Source organism: Zalophus californianus, chromosome 8, assembly GCF_009762305.2.
Source record: "Zalophus californianus isolate mZalCal1 chromosome 8, mZalCal1.pri.v2, whole genome shotgun sequence".
In the NCBI taxonomy this organism is placed as follows: Eukaryota; Metazoa; Chordata; class Mammalia; order Carnivora; family Otariidae; genus Zalophus; species Zalophus californianus.
In genome coordinates this window covers 44,662,556-44,677,025 of record NC_045602.1, presented here as the reverse complement: position 1 = coordinate 44,677,025, position 14,470 = coordinate 44,662,556, and the positions used below count along the sequence as shown (strand labels likewise).

Below are 14,470 nucleotides of genomic sequence, written 5' to 3'. Positions count from 1 at the left end.
ACTGATGAACTAGAACATACCCAATCTAGTTGAACCCCACAAACCAAATCTTCTCCCTTTACAGAGAGAGAATTCTGTGACCCTCCCCAAGATGGATCATAGACTCAGGAAAGGGCTACCCCTGCCCTAAGCCATGTGATTTAGAGGCCGCTGTTCTGGCCCTCCTCTAGCTGTGCTGCTCTCCAGGCATAAAGAATCCATGTACTCAGGAGATGTGATTTTTGGGGCCCTAGGCTTCCATCCTACACCACACTCTAGTACCAAAGCCTTTGAGTTGATTGGCTGTCCAATAACTCTGAGCCTCCTTGTGGGGTGTGCGGGGCTTCTTGCCTGGGGCAGACAAGCAGCAGTGCTGTGTCCCTCCACGGCTGCCCAAAATGTGCTCACTTGTAGGGAAGAGCATGTAGATGGCTTTGGACATTGGGGCTAGGTGTCCATAGTCATGGGTACACAGCCCCTTACAATGGGCTATGCTCTGAAGCTGGCGGTAGGAAAAAAAGGGGGGCAGGCTTTGAGGTGGTGGGTAGTGAATGAGGTCACAGGCTGACTCTCTAGGTGCTGCCTTTGAGAGGCTGGGAAAATCCAACTCAGAACCTGGCTTTCCCAGGTGTTACAAAGCTGTGCTTGATAAGAAAGGAGAATGGAAGGGTGGGGGGATGGGTTAGCCTGGTGATGGGTATTGAGGAGGGCACATTCTGCATGGAGCACTGGGTGTTATGAACAAACAATGAATCATGGAACAGTACACCAAAACAAATTATGTAATATATGGTGATTAAGATAACAATAAAAAAATTAAAAAAAAAGAAAAAAAAGAAAGGAGAATGGAATATGCCTTATTTAAGTTTATTTGCTTGATTTATAGCATTCAAATACTTTAAAATAGGGTATTTGTGTTTCCACTTTCACTCTTTGCAGGGCTCTGAAAACGTGAGAGTCTGGCAGATAACTAACTGCTCCTACCCTATTCTATGTCTTTGGGCCTGTATTCTATGGCCGGAAGGTGCTGGCCTGAAAAATGCTTTGTGACCCTCAGATACCTCTCTTCCATTATTCACAGGGTCTCTACCCCGCTGACATTTAGCCCCTTGATTTTTCTCTCTCGCTTCCTGCCAGCCTGATTGTAGTGCTTTCTTCTCTTGCATGGACTCATATATGGTGGTCTAATAAGTACCAAATACCTGGGGTTTGGTGACAGATATGATTTCTGGTTCTGGTTGCCACTTGTGTGACTTTAGGTGACATTCTTAACCTTTCCAAACCTTGGCTTCTTTGTCTGTAAATCAGAGTTAGCAGTATCCCCCTGGCTCAGGGGTGGAAAAGATTAAATGGGGAAACACAGAAACGTATGACAGCTCCTAGCACAGTGCCTAGAGGTAGCAAGAATTCAGTGAATAATTGCCTCCCTTTCTCAAGGTCAATTCATTTAAAAATAACAGTTCTCCTTTACCTCCTTCATTCACATTTTCTGGACTAAATAACTGAATTATTGCCATTTCTCTTCTTGTGATTCACTTTCCAACTCAGTTCTGCCTCCATGTGTTGATGTGTGTGTGTGTGTGTGTGTGTGCGCGCGCGCGCGCACGCATACTATGTCCTTCATATGTCAGAGTGACCACTAACCTGCCATAAGAAATCTGAGCACTTGAGTTTTTTATGAGGAGTAGGGTTTCATATTTCTCCCTCTGCCAGTATCTTTCTCCCCCCACACAACTACCACACTGTGTAGTTTTTCTGCAGTGACAGTGGTAGAATTGGTATGTATGTGGATGGAGCTTGGTGGTTGGGCTGGGTATACTCAGCTGGTGGCGCTCAGTACATGCTGGTCAATTGAGGCAAGATCGACTCCAGTCTACTGATGTTAACCAAGCCCTATCATAACCTACATTTGGTGCTTCACAACGAGGCCGAAAGCCCCTTGTTCAGTACCTTCCTGCATGTATCAGGTCACATGTTGTAAGTGTTTAATAACTGCTTGTCAGATGAAAATTAAGTAAATGATAAATAATGCAAGTAGGAGTTGCAGCCCATTTTACATTCAGTAACAGCTGAGCTGTTACTGTCTTTGTTGAATATTTGAATAAACTGTAAGAATAAATGAAATGAATGAGCCAGGAATGAATGGTGAAAAAAATTGTGTCCTGAGTGAGTAGGATGCTACACTGAGGTGACTTCTGTATTTAACCGTTGTATGCATGACAGAATTTAACCTTCTCATCTTTCAGTTTTCCCATCTATAAAATGGGTCCATGGTATCTGCTCAAGTGGGAAAATGTTTAATAAAACTAGGTGCTCTGCCTGAGTGCTGTGAATTCTTGGGGGTTGCTCTCAATATAAGATATTATCAGAACACTTGGCTATGCATATACTAGTTCTTTAAAAAGGAGATATTTTAATATTATTATTTTTATTATTATCATTGTTTGAAATTCTCCTTTGTCATCCAACACTTGTGTTTGTCTTTGTCCAGGCCTTATCCAGTCTGTGCATATAGGTGGGTGGAATAATACTGGCTCTAAATGAGGACAAGGGGCTATCTCAGTTCAGACACTGTAGTGCTTAATGGGAAACCAGGTCCTAAGGCCTGTGTAGTGACTGGGAGTTGCCCTACAGCCCTGACAAAAAATGAGGCTGCTGATGTTCTGGCCTAGGCAGAGACATACTTTATCACTACCAAGCCCTATGAACCTCAAATAAAGCAGAATGGAACTATCAGGCCATGGCTTAGAATTGGAAATGGAGAGCAAGTTCATATAAAAGTAAAGCATCATTGGAAAGCTTTTTGGAGAATATTAGTTAGGATACGTGTAAAGACGCTGTAACAAAGAAACCCATAAATATGTGATGGTAGAAAGCTAAGTGAGCAGTCTAGGGTAGCAGGTGTGAGATGCCTTCCTGTGTGCACCTTCCATTTATGAGCCCTGCTGCTGCTCATGTTGCTGTTTCCTAGCTGTGGGAACAGGGAGAAAGTCCAGGGCAAGTGCTCTGTATAAGAACATGACCTTGAAATTCTACACATCATTTTAACTCATATCCCATTGCCCCAAACTTGATCACATGGCCACACGTGCAGAAGATGCTGTGAAGTACAATCTCCAGCTAGGAGGCCATATGCCCTGGTAAAATTCATAAAAAGGAAGAAGGAGATATGGTCAATAGGAGACAGTTTAGTGTCTCTGCCAGAGGAGATCAATGGTAGGAAGCAGATGTGTTCAATTTTACTCTTTCTTTTATGTGTGTGTATTCTAATAGAACACTCAGGTTACAAATAATGAGAGAAATAAAAAAGGATGTATTGTCATTGTGATGAGCACTGGGTGATGTATGGGATTGTTGAATCACTGTATTGTACACCTGAAACTAATATAACCTCTATGTTAACTAACTGGAATTAAAAACTTAAAAAAAAAAAGAGGTATTGTCAGAGTACCTGCAAAGCAGTGAGAGAGAAACCGTAGAAGTTGAAAGGCAGGCATGGCTGGATTGGACCTTGCAAAGATGGTGGTGGGAGGTGTTTCCATGTTTAAACCCGCTCAAGGGACCCCTGCCGTTGGAGTTAGGAAATCTTTCACCTCTTGCACTGAAGTCATTTGGCTACATCTGTATGTGTGTTCATTCAGCCCTACCAATAACTGGATTTCTCTGCTTATTCCTTTTAATTTACACTTGTAGATGAACTGCCTTAGGCCTTGACCTTACTTTTAACAGCACTGTAATTTCTTCCTCCATGGTTAACTAGAAAATTCTTTTGTTGTTTTGAGTCAGATCACATGGGTGCTGGGTCACTGGCCAGACTATGGTGTTAGTCCTTTCAGCTGGTGGTGCTATAGAAAAGGGAATGTTAGGAAAAAGAAGAGTTGGCAGGGATAGCGCCATCTCTAACACATTAACTCCTGGCCACTCAAAGTATTATCCAAAGACCCAGCGTCACCTGGGAGGTCGTTAGGAATGCAGAAGCTCAGGCTACACCCCAGACCCGCTGTAGGGCTGCCTTAACCAAGTACCACGAACCGGGTGGTATCACTACCATAATGTGTCATTTCACAGTGCTGGAGGCTAGAAGTTTGAGATCAAGTTGTTGGCAGGGTTGGTTTCTTCTGTTGTCTGTGAGGGAGAGTCTGTCATGTGCCTTTCTCCTTGCTTCTGGTGTTTTGCTGGCAATCTTCGGCATTCCAGATGCATCATCCAGATCCCCGCCTTCATATTCACATGGCATGGCATTCTCCCTGTGTGCAGGTGTGTTTTCTCATGGCATTCTTTTTATAAGGACACCAGTCATATTGGATTGGGTCCCACCCCACTCCAGTATGACTTCATTGTAACTCAACTAATTACATAGACAGTGACATTATTTCCAGATAAGTCTGAAGTACTAGGAGTTAATACTGCAACATATGAATGGGGGAGGGGGGCACAATTCAACCCACAACCACTGAATCAGAATCTGTACTTGCGAAGATAGGTAAGTTGTAGGCATATTCAATTTAAGAAGAAAAACCCTAAAGTTCTTCAAAACCTGCTTCCATCTACCAACATGCTTCCTGCTACCCTAAATGTGTGAGAGAAAACACTCTCAACTTGGATCCCTAGATTTTGGCTCTACCTTAGAGACTTTGAGTGCTCAGCCTTGCATCAGGTCCATATTCAGCCCTCAGTAAATACTTACTGAATTAAAGAAGAAAACTTGCCCAGTGGGCTTTCATGTCTAAAATAGAGATACCCACTTCACAGGAATATTTTAAAGGTTGTATCATTTATTAGATATGTTTTAAAAAGTAGAAAGTGTGACTGTATCTGTCAGGGTCCAGTCAGGAGACTAAAAAAGCAGTTGATTTGAACAGGAAATGTTTTATATAATTAATTATCTATGAGAGGGGAGTAACTACAAAGGCATAAAGAAAACTCTAAAGAAGACTTTAAGGGTGAGAGAGAATGTGCAAGGAAGGAACAAATTCAGAAGGAAGGACCTTATTCTCAAATTTTGTGTTCAAACTTCATTGGAGAAGGTGTGCTTGCCCCCTCCTGGATGGCAGAGAGCTTTCATGGGTTGCCCTGGGCTGGAGTTGGTCGACAGTCCCTGGGCAGAAAATATCCTCCTTAGGATAGGGAGGTGGATGCTGGTGAGTGGGACCACAGGAAAGGTTGAGGTTCTGGGAACCAGTTTCCAGTCTAAATCAGGAGAGCTGCAATGAAGTGGTCACTGACCTGGAGCCAGCCCTGAGCACCAAGGGAATGTGTGCACCACTGGATGCCCGCATACAACACCAGCGGTAGCCCTGTGGTAGGAAGGAGGCAAAGGAAGAAAAACGGAAGCACACCATCACTAGGAAGAAAAGACCCTTCCTCCTGCAGTGCCCCTCCAGCACCCTCTACTGGCATCATTCAACATCATGCCCGTTGCAAAGGAGAAATGGGAAAGGTTCCAGCCCTCTCCTGTACCACAAGTAGTGAAGGATACATTTTGGAGCTGAGAGGCTGAGACTGATAACTGGCACACACACTATGCAAATATAAAGTCTTTTTCCCAGTACTTACATCAACTATGGTGGCAGAGAATAAGGGAAATAAAAAATGTGGAATGATTAATGCTTCATCAAGTATACCAAAACTTTAGTCTCCCAGCTTTTCTCTAGTTCCACACACATAGAACCTGCTTTGTCCACCCACATTACCTTATGTGATTTGTTGGAGGACGTCAGGGGTGGCATGAATTTTGAAGGGAGAAGTTGCTAACAAAATTGGAAATGGAGCAAATATTGATGACGGTACCCACCTGTCCATATACGTGCGATGTGATGCCCAAAGTATCCCTAGGGACTCATACTGCTCCCTCGTTATTTGGGACCCCTTCCTCTGGGTTCTCTTCCTTAGGCTGTTCTCCCTGGGCTCAAGGCCATTTCTGCCATAGCTGAGCTCAACTACACAATCCCAGGCCATCCCATCATTGCCCTTGAACTGTCAGCTCCGTGCAAATGACTCACAGATATATTCCTCTAGCAAGGCTGCTCTTCTCAGCTCCTATACAAGTCATCTTAAAGCTGATCTTGAATGTCTCAAAGGGAGCCCCTAATTCAACATCCCCAAGCCAAATTCATTTATGTCACTAACTGTCCTTCTCTCTCAAAGAATGGCACCTTTGGTCTTCAATATCTTTCTCTCTATTCTCCCTTCTATAGGATTTCTGCTATCCAGTCCCTGGATCTTCTCCCCTAAACATCTCTTAAATTTGCTTAGTTCTCTCTATCTACAGCAGCACAACAAAATTCAGGTTATATTCCCTATGACGTAGATCACTGAAATAGCCTCCCACTACTCTGTAAGCAACCCCTCTGGCCTCTTAATATGAATCTGATGATATCATCCTCCAATTCTGTTCATCCTCACTGCTTAAATTTGGCAGTGGCTTTCTCACTGCTCTTAGGATAAAGACAAAAAGCCCTTGCCATGACTCAAAATCCTGCATGGTCCAGTTCCCCTTCACCTCTAAGCCTGACTTCATCTTTAGCTTTCCCTTGCCCTTTCTGCATCAACTACACTGGCTTTTTTCCAAGGCTCAGTCCACTCTTTCAGGCTACACAGCCTTTGCAAATGTTGCTGGCTCTGGCTGGGATGCTCTTTGGATCTTGTCTTAATCACTCCCTGGTTACTGTATCTGTTTCAAACGTCCCCATTCTGAGCTTCTATAACATTGTGGGAGCTACTTCTACCTGACAGCACTTTTCAGTGTTAAATGTTGTATTTACTAGTTTGATTATTTCATTGATTATGTCTATCTATTCCTACACTGTAAGATCTACTTGGGCAGGATACACATTCATTTTTTTCTCAGTATTCTCAATGCCTAGTCCAGTGCCTTCCTTTTAGGCAAATTAATGGATCTAAATATTCATGTGCTAAAAATTCTTCCTAAAATTCACTCACCTGCTCATTTATCCCTTCAACAAATATTTATTGAGCAACTATATGAGTTTCCCATTGTGTTAGGGATTGTGCTTTTGGAGCTGAAAAAAATAGACAAGAATCTTGTTCCCTTGGTGTGACCATTCTTGTAGGAAAGGACACAAAACTTATAACCATAGAAAACAGATTGCAATAAGATCAATGAAGAAAGCAGAATAGGGTGGTGTGATTAAAAAAAAAATGAGTATGAGACAGAAAAATGACATTGTGAGAAGAGTTGCATTGAGTGAGCAGGCTCTCTGAGGAGATGCATTTGAGTTGGAGAGGGAGTCAGCTCCTGAAGGTGATAGCAGTGAGTGCCAGGCAGAAGACACAGCAAGTGAAAAACCCCTAGGATGGGAATGGGTTCAGTATGATGAAGAAGTAAGGGAAAAAATTAATGTGTTATTACTTCTAGGATTAACAAGGGCAAGGCTTTGACCCAGAGGCACACATCTTAGCATCCTTGAATGTGAGATTAGAGGGTGCCTTAGAAAACCCAATTTTTCAAAGGGGGAGCATTAGCACTTTTTTTGGACAATTTTTTGTGCAGATCTGTTATCACAGTACAAACCGTGTATCATTTCTAGCTTCACTGCTGCACCACCTCTCCTAACCCCAGGGACACCTTGTACATTGAAAACCACCTGAATGCTATTCTAGACATTGGGCAGGTAAAGGACCGGCCTGCTGACCCCTCCACATGCCAGCAAATATGTCCAGACTTTGTTGATCCCCAGATGCCAGCATTCTGTCCGTGTCACACATACACCTGTCAGGGAGTGGCACTGGTCCTGATTAGAAGTACTGGAACTTTCTGATTTTACAGATGTGGAAACTGAGGCCTTATAAAGAGAAGCAAATATGTGGCAGGACTCCGTCATTCTGATTCCATGCCTACTGTTCTTTGACAAGAGCTGAGCTATCATCTTTTTTTGTTCCCTCCCTCGTCATAGTTGTTTTTGGCAAATGAAAAACAAGCAAACCAAACCATAAAAATACTGTGTAAAAGAAGAATTTTCCCCTTCGATAAATTCAGATTTCTATGCATGACATTTTCTTTTAATGGTCCTTATCTGTGCTTTGGGGGAAGGTAAACTTGAAAGCATACCTTCTGTTCAATGCTGCTTCAGACAAGGAAGTTTAATTTAATGCAGTAAACATTCTTCAGTTGCTCACCACAGCCTGATGCTGTTGGCAGTATTTAATCTGCCAAAGCACATTGTATATTATCATTCGGATGCAAAATAATTTATGGCTATAACTCCCTGTGCATTTACATGAGTAAATCACTTGATCTTTATAAGAGGATATGATTGTTGTTTAATTTTTTACTTTGCTTAACTTTAAATGTTAGTACACCTTCAGTTTCATATTTGTTTTAGATTAACCTTGTAATTAAAAAATAAGAGATGGAAGTGTGTGCTGTGTATATATGTGTTTGTGAGTCTAAGAATTGCATGTGGTATCTTTGGAGATCTTAAATCATAGAAAATCATCAATTTGTGAACTTGTCCCTTATTTTTTGAAGCAACTAACATCACTTAAATTATGTCAAATGAAATGAATAAGAAAATTGGATTTTTCCATGTGAGAGTTTAATAATAATAATAATATCCACAAAAAAGCTTGTTTTTAAAAAAGTAACCCAAAAAGAAATTATGCAAAAAAACCACGGATGATGACAGCTTCTTCAGAAAAGTGTAAAGACCTTCAGTGTGTTTTCTTTGAAGGTGATAATGCTCATCTGTGTTAGTGCATTCTGTGTATTTATTAGGAAATCAGCCTCATTAATTTTATCATGTCATTGACAGACAGATGCATACTTATTTTTGTTTATACATTCATATATTCATTAAGTGTGATAAAGAGATAATGGAAATACTAACATTAAGCCTGCATTATGTGCCATCACAGTTCCCAGTGCTTTGAAGTTATTCTAGCAGTTTTTTAGTTCTGGTGAGACCACAAAATGTGGGATCAGAGTTTCCAAGTGGTAGAGAAGTTTGATAATTTATAAAGCCTGCTTGTATCAGGGACCTATTCCAAGGAAGAGCAGTCTTAATGAAATATTGTGAATTTACACAATTAATATTGTGAGTTTTGTATCAAAACTGAAACTGATCCAAAAATGTGTAGACAAGAAGTCTTTTGCAGACCTGCCTTAATGCATAAATTTTAGTTTGCAGAAAGCACCCCCAGGGATTGGAGTATATCCAAAGTGCTTGAAAAATTTGCACCTGTCTTTTTCATGCTTTATTTTTGTAGATCCTTTCTCATTGCCAGTGAAAAGGTGAATCTCAGCTCAGTCATTTTAATTAGTGACAATTGAATTCATATCATTTAAAGGTTTATGTATTTTCTTCTCTATTGTGATAAGGAAAATCTATTTTCCAATGATTTGTTTTATCTCATACATTGAAAAGATACCTAAGAAATAACCATAAAAATCCTATCAGGGCTTTCCAGAGTGAATTTCTCATAGGGTATTTCTATATGCTATTGTGTTAGCATTTGCTGATTGCTGCATAACAAATTACCCTAAAACTTAGTGGTTTAAAATGATGTTTATTATTTCAGAGTTTCTCTGAGTCAGGAATCTAGGTATGGCTTAGCTGGATCCAGTGGCTCAAGGTATCTCAAAAAGCTGCAGTTAAGGGGTTAGCCAGGTCTATGGTGGTCTTAAGGCTTGGCTAGGGGAAGACCCACTTTCAAGTTCATTCATGTAGTTGTTGGCAGGAGTTAGCTTCTTGCTGGCTGTGGGCTGGGGACCACCCTCAGTTCCTTGTCAAATGGGCTCTTCCATAGGTCAGCTCACAATAATGGTACATGGCTTCATCAGCCTGAGCAAATCAAGAGGCAAAAGAGAAGAAGGAGATCACAGCAACTGATAACCTATTCTTGGAAGTAACACCCCAATTGCCTTTGCTCATATTCTATTCATTTGAAGCTAACCACTTGGTCCAACCCACACTCAAGTAGGAAGGTTATCCAAGTGCATGAAAATCAGGAAGTGGGAATTCTTGGAGACATTTCACAAAATATCTGTCACAGGTAGTAATGTTATAAGAGTTTGATGATCAAAAAAGATTGTGAAATTCCAGAATTGGACCAAGTTTTGGCCAGGACTTTCAGAGTTTTGAGCATTCTAATTTGGTGGGAAGGAAAGGGGGCAAGGAATATGGTAGTCGTGTTTCCTCAATCCTGTTTGCACAGTCCTTTTTGTTGGAAGAGGGGCATATTTGACTACCTTTTCTCGGCACATTTGGAGAACTGCTGTCCAACGTGTTCACTTGATGCACATACATGATGTTACTGAGGGCCAGGGAGTCGCCTTGCCATTGGCTGCAAAACGTGGAATCAGTGCAGGTCATATGAAGCTCTGAGGCTCTTTCCACCTTATTAAATTGCCACAGGTTTACTTATGCCACCACCATTATGACTTCTTTTGGTTCACCTTCTGCATCACCCGCTGACAACATAAGCTCTATATATGAAAGATAATGTATGACTTGATGTTGAACCCGTTTTTAGGAACTGTTGTGAACCAACCATCATGTATATCAACCCCTGGTCAGTACTCTTTCTTCAGCCTTTGTGGATGGCAAAACCCAGACTTCGGCTAATTCTGCCACTTCTGTCCCTGGCTCCCTCCCGCAGCCCTGCAGGAGTTGGAGAGTCACCCATATCCACTTTACTCTAGAAAGAAAGATGTTAGAAACTTCACAGTTCACTTTTAAAAAGGTTACCAACTCTTGCTGCAAAACATGTTGACATAGTGTTTTTACATTTTGCCCAGATCGCTCCTTTAAAAATGCATCTTCTGTGCTTTGGCAGTCCATGTATAGAAAGATTACATTACTATTTAACTTTTTGTTTGGACCTTTAGTGGCCTTTGTACTTTGTTCTCAGACAGAGGCCTTGACCTCTTGGACATGACCATGGTTGGCTGCATCTCCCTCCCCATTGCTAGTGAAGGCAGTGTCCAGGGCATCTTTCTAAATGGGTTCTGATCATTGGCGGGTTGAGTAGTATGTCATGGGAGTGGGTTTGGGGCAAAAATATAGTTATTGTTAGGTTTTAGTTATGTCTGAACACACGAAGAATGCTCTTTTATATTTAGGCTTGAAAACTACTCTTTTTCTCATTTTTCTGCCACTTGGGAAAAGTATTCTGTTTGTCCCTGAGGGCAATGAAGAGGGGTTTAGGAGAGGATATTTAGACAGTACTTATTTCTTTGATGCTGGGCCTGCTTCTCTGTAGCAGTACTTGTGAATTAGGTTAAGTCTGGGTGTGTGTGTGTGTGTGTGTGTGTGTGTGTGTGTGTGTGTGTGTGTTGTTTCTCCACAGGTTTGTGCTTCTTTCCTCTTCATGACTCCTATAATTTTATTAGCCATTCTTTTAGCAAAATGAGAAAAAGAGACTTAGCATGACACCGTGTGAGTCTTACAACAGAAGCCACCAGAAATCTAGAAGAGGATGGTTCTTGGTGGAATATTGCTTCAGTACTAATCTACAGGTGGCTGATGCATCTAGAATTTCTTTAGTTCCATAAGTTATTAAAAACTGTAGTGAATTGTGGTTCTTGCTCCAGATGCTTTTGACAATTATTTATTCATTAATGACTTTTGAAGGTGAGCAGATGTTTCCATTTGTTCATTTTGGTTCATGGCCCATTCAAGCAATTGGTATTGCAGTGTGCATGTTTCTGTTATATATACACCATATAGTCCAATACATTGAAAAAAGAGAGAAACTTACAATAAAAACATAGGATTGCTGACAGCAATCAGTATGCCTGGAGCTCATGGTGACTTTAGCATTATGAGAATGTTGATAGCATTACATCTGTTGTGTCTGAAAAGTGCCAAGAAATGATGCTAATTTATAATGAGGGGGGAGTGAAGACAGATATGGCAAGGAAAAACAGTACATAGTAGGAGATAGTCAGCTAAATAGTTAATTTCTTAAGTTTTATTCATATCCTACAAAAAAGTGCTGTCACAGACTCTGGTTTGGTTTATAAATCAACTATGTATGTTGCACATCTGTACTTCATGTGGAAACAGAGGACTTTTCTAAATAGGGACCTTTCCCTTTTGTCGCACAGAAAACATTTGTGTATGTCTAAGTGTTACGTGGGCCAGTGCAAGGATTAGAATGCAGTAATAGGATAAAATAAGCCCTCTGACTACCAGTGAACTTTGCAAGGCAAAGGGCAGGTCATGAGGCAGAGAAGCAGAGGTGAAAGTGTAGAAAGGAGGCAGATGGTCGGAAATAATAGAGAAAATGATGCTTATAGTTATCACGGATGCCTCTCAGTTTTTAAAATTTTGAATGCGTACATCTTTGAGAAGTTTATACACTTTTTTAAAAAATGCCTTTTTTCCTTTCCTTTTATTTTCATTCCTTTTACTTCTCATCCTACTACCAATATGCCCCCCTTTTTTTTCCTTCCCGAATTCTTCATTGTCAGTATATAGTGTGTTACTAAGACCACTAGGTTGGACAAACTATGCTCTCCAAATAACAAAACAGCATAAGTTTACAGGATGTCAAGATGTAGCCTTAAGGACAGAGAGAGTTTGTACCTATGCCTGAAAGAACCCTGTCCACACTCCATTCTTCCTCATCGCTGGCTGTTCTTTGAAGATAAAATTTTGGAAGTTCATTTCTTAATCCAAGGCTTTGATCCATATAAATGCTCATTGCATATTTGAACTGGCATCAGTCACTTATATACTTACAGTATATTGGGAATGTTTTAGGTTCAGGAGTGTTTCCTGAGCCTGAATTGTGTTAAGTAGAATATGTTGATGTGCTGATCCCTGCAAGGGAGAAAGATGACAAAATAAGAAGTTTTGTGGGTGAGACATCTAACTGCTTGGCAGTGTTCTAGGACCAGCCTGGAGTGTCCCCGGACGCCTTCATCCAGTGGCACTGTATTAAGTTCCTATTTTTGCTGTAACAAATTATCACACGCTTAGTGACTTAAGGCAACACAAATTTATCGTACATGTACAGATGTCCAGAGTGCATCTTACTGAGCTAAAATCCAGGTTTTGACAGGGCTGCTTTTTTTTTGTTTGTTTTTCTCCTCGAGTCTTTAAGGGAGAATCCATTTCCTTGCCTTTTCCAGCATTATGAGACCACCCACATCCCTTGTCTCATGGTCCCTCTCTCTGTCTTCAAAGTCAGCAGCAGTGGGCTCTCTCTCTTGTTTTCTGCAGCTGAAAAAATTTTCTGCTTTTAAGGACTCATGTCATTTAAGACTAAGCCCACCTGAATAATCCAGGTGATGTCCCCATCTCAAAATCTTGAATCACATCTCTAAGTCCTTTTTGCCGTGTAAGGTAACGTTCACAGGTTTCAGGGATCTGGATGTGGCCATGTTTGGGAGAGAGAGCAATTATCTGCCTACCACAGGCAGACTAACTAGAAAATAAAAACAAAAACAAAACCCTCTTTCTGACCTGTATCTTGTCTGGGAGTTGCTTTTTATTAAACAGCCTCAGTTAACAACACTCTCAGTCCCGGTCATATATTTCTACCAACACTTAATGCTGTTTCTCTGCTGTGATCAATGGGAACCAGTTGCCTCATCAGCATCCCTTCCAAACTCTAGCTGAGCTAGCTACAAGAGAAATCTAAGTCAAATCTTTGATTCCTTCCTGATGCTTATAAATTCTTGATTCCTACCTTTCCATCCCCAACAGGACTCTTAATTGTGTCAACCATCATCATGGCTTGCCCTCCAGGGGGCAGTAGCATTTTGGGGACCTTCAGCAGCAACTTTTCCAGGCCTTACAGAGGAGCAGACTAGGACTCAGAGAAGGAAAAGAAATTAGCGAAGATATACAAACTTAGATCTGCAGTTGCCCAGGCCTGGGCCTCTGTGGCATACTTCCACCACACAATACCTAAGTAGAGATGACTCAACGTGGGCCTCAGTCATTTAAGAAAGCACTCGTAGGCGAATTTTCCAGATAGGAGTATAATGCAAATGGGGAGCATTTGTACTAACAAAACCAAATCAGAGGGTGCTTTTTTATTCCTTTTAAAAAATAATCCTTAATTAATCAGAAGATGTTGTAATGGGAACAGGCCTTTATGCAAGGCATATCCCTTAGCTAAGATTTGGAGGGAGGAGGAATCATATGGAGAAATCCACGGGAAAAATCTCATTACGCAGACTTTTAAGGTCTGGCCATAGAGATTCAGTTTCCATGTGGCTCCTTACTTTAATTGGTGAGTTCAGTGACCAAAGATAATATGCAGGCTACCAGAGATTTGGGTCTAAATATAATCTCATAGGAAGGGCCATATTCAAGTAGTTTTGTGAAGTCCATTTCTCTAAAATGCTATCTCCTGTGGTCCCTTAATTTCTAAGTTGTACACATTTCTTTTGCAGCTGTGATGTGTGTTTCTGAGAAATCTGGTTGTTCAATTGTTGCTATTGATTATTCTCTCATATATGAGCTGACCAGGGAGGAAACAGAGGAGATGGCTAGTTTCCATGACCTGAAATTCA

The 14,470-nt window shown here is 41.1% G+C and overlaps 1 protein-coding gene across 9 annotated transcripts in view; it reads left to right on the top strand.

Moving 5' to 3' along the window:
- Window positions 1–14,470, top strand: part of CTNNA2 (catenin alpha 2) — a 1,086,060-nt gene that overhangs the window by 618,760 nt on the left and 452,830 nt on the right. The window lies entirely within an intron of this gene.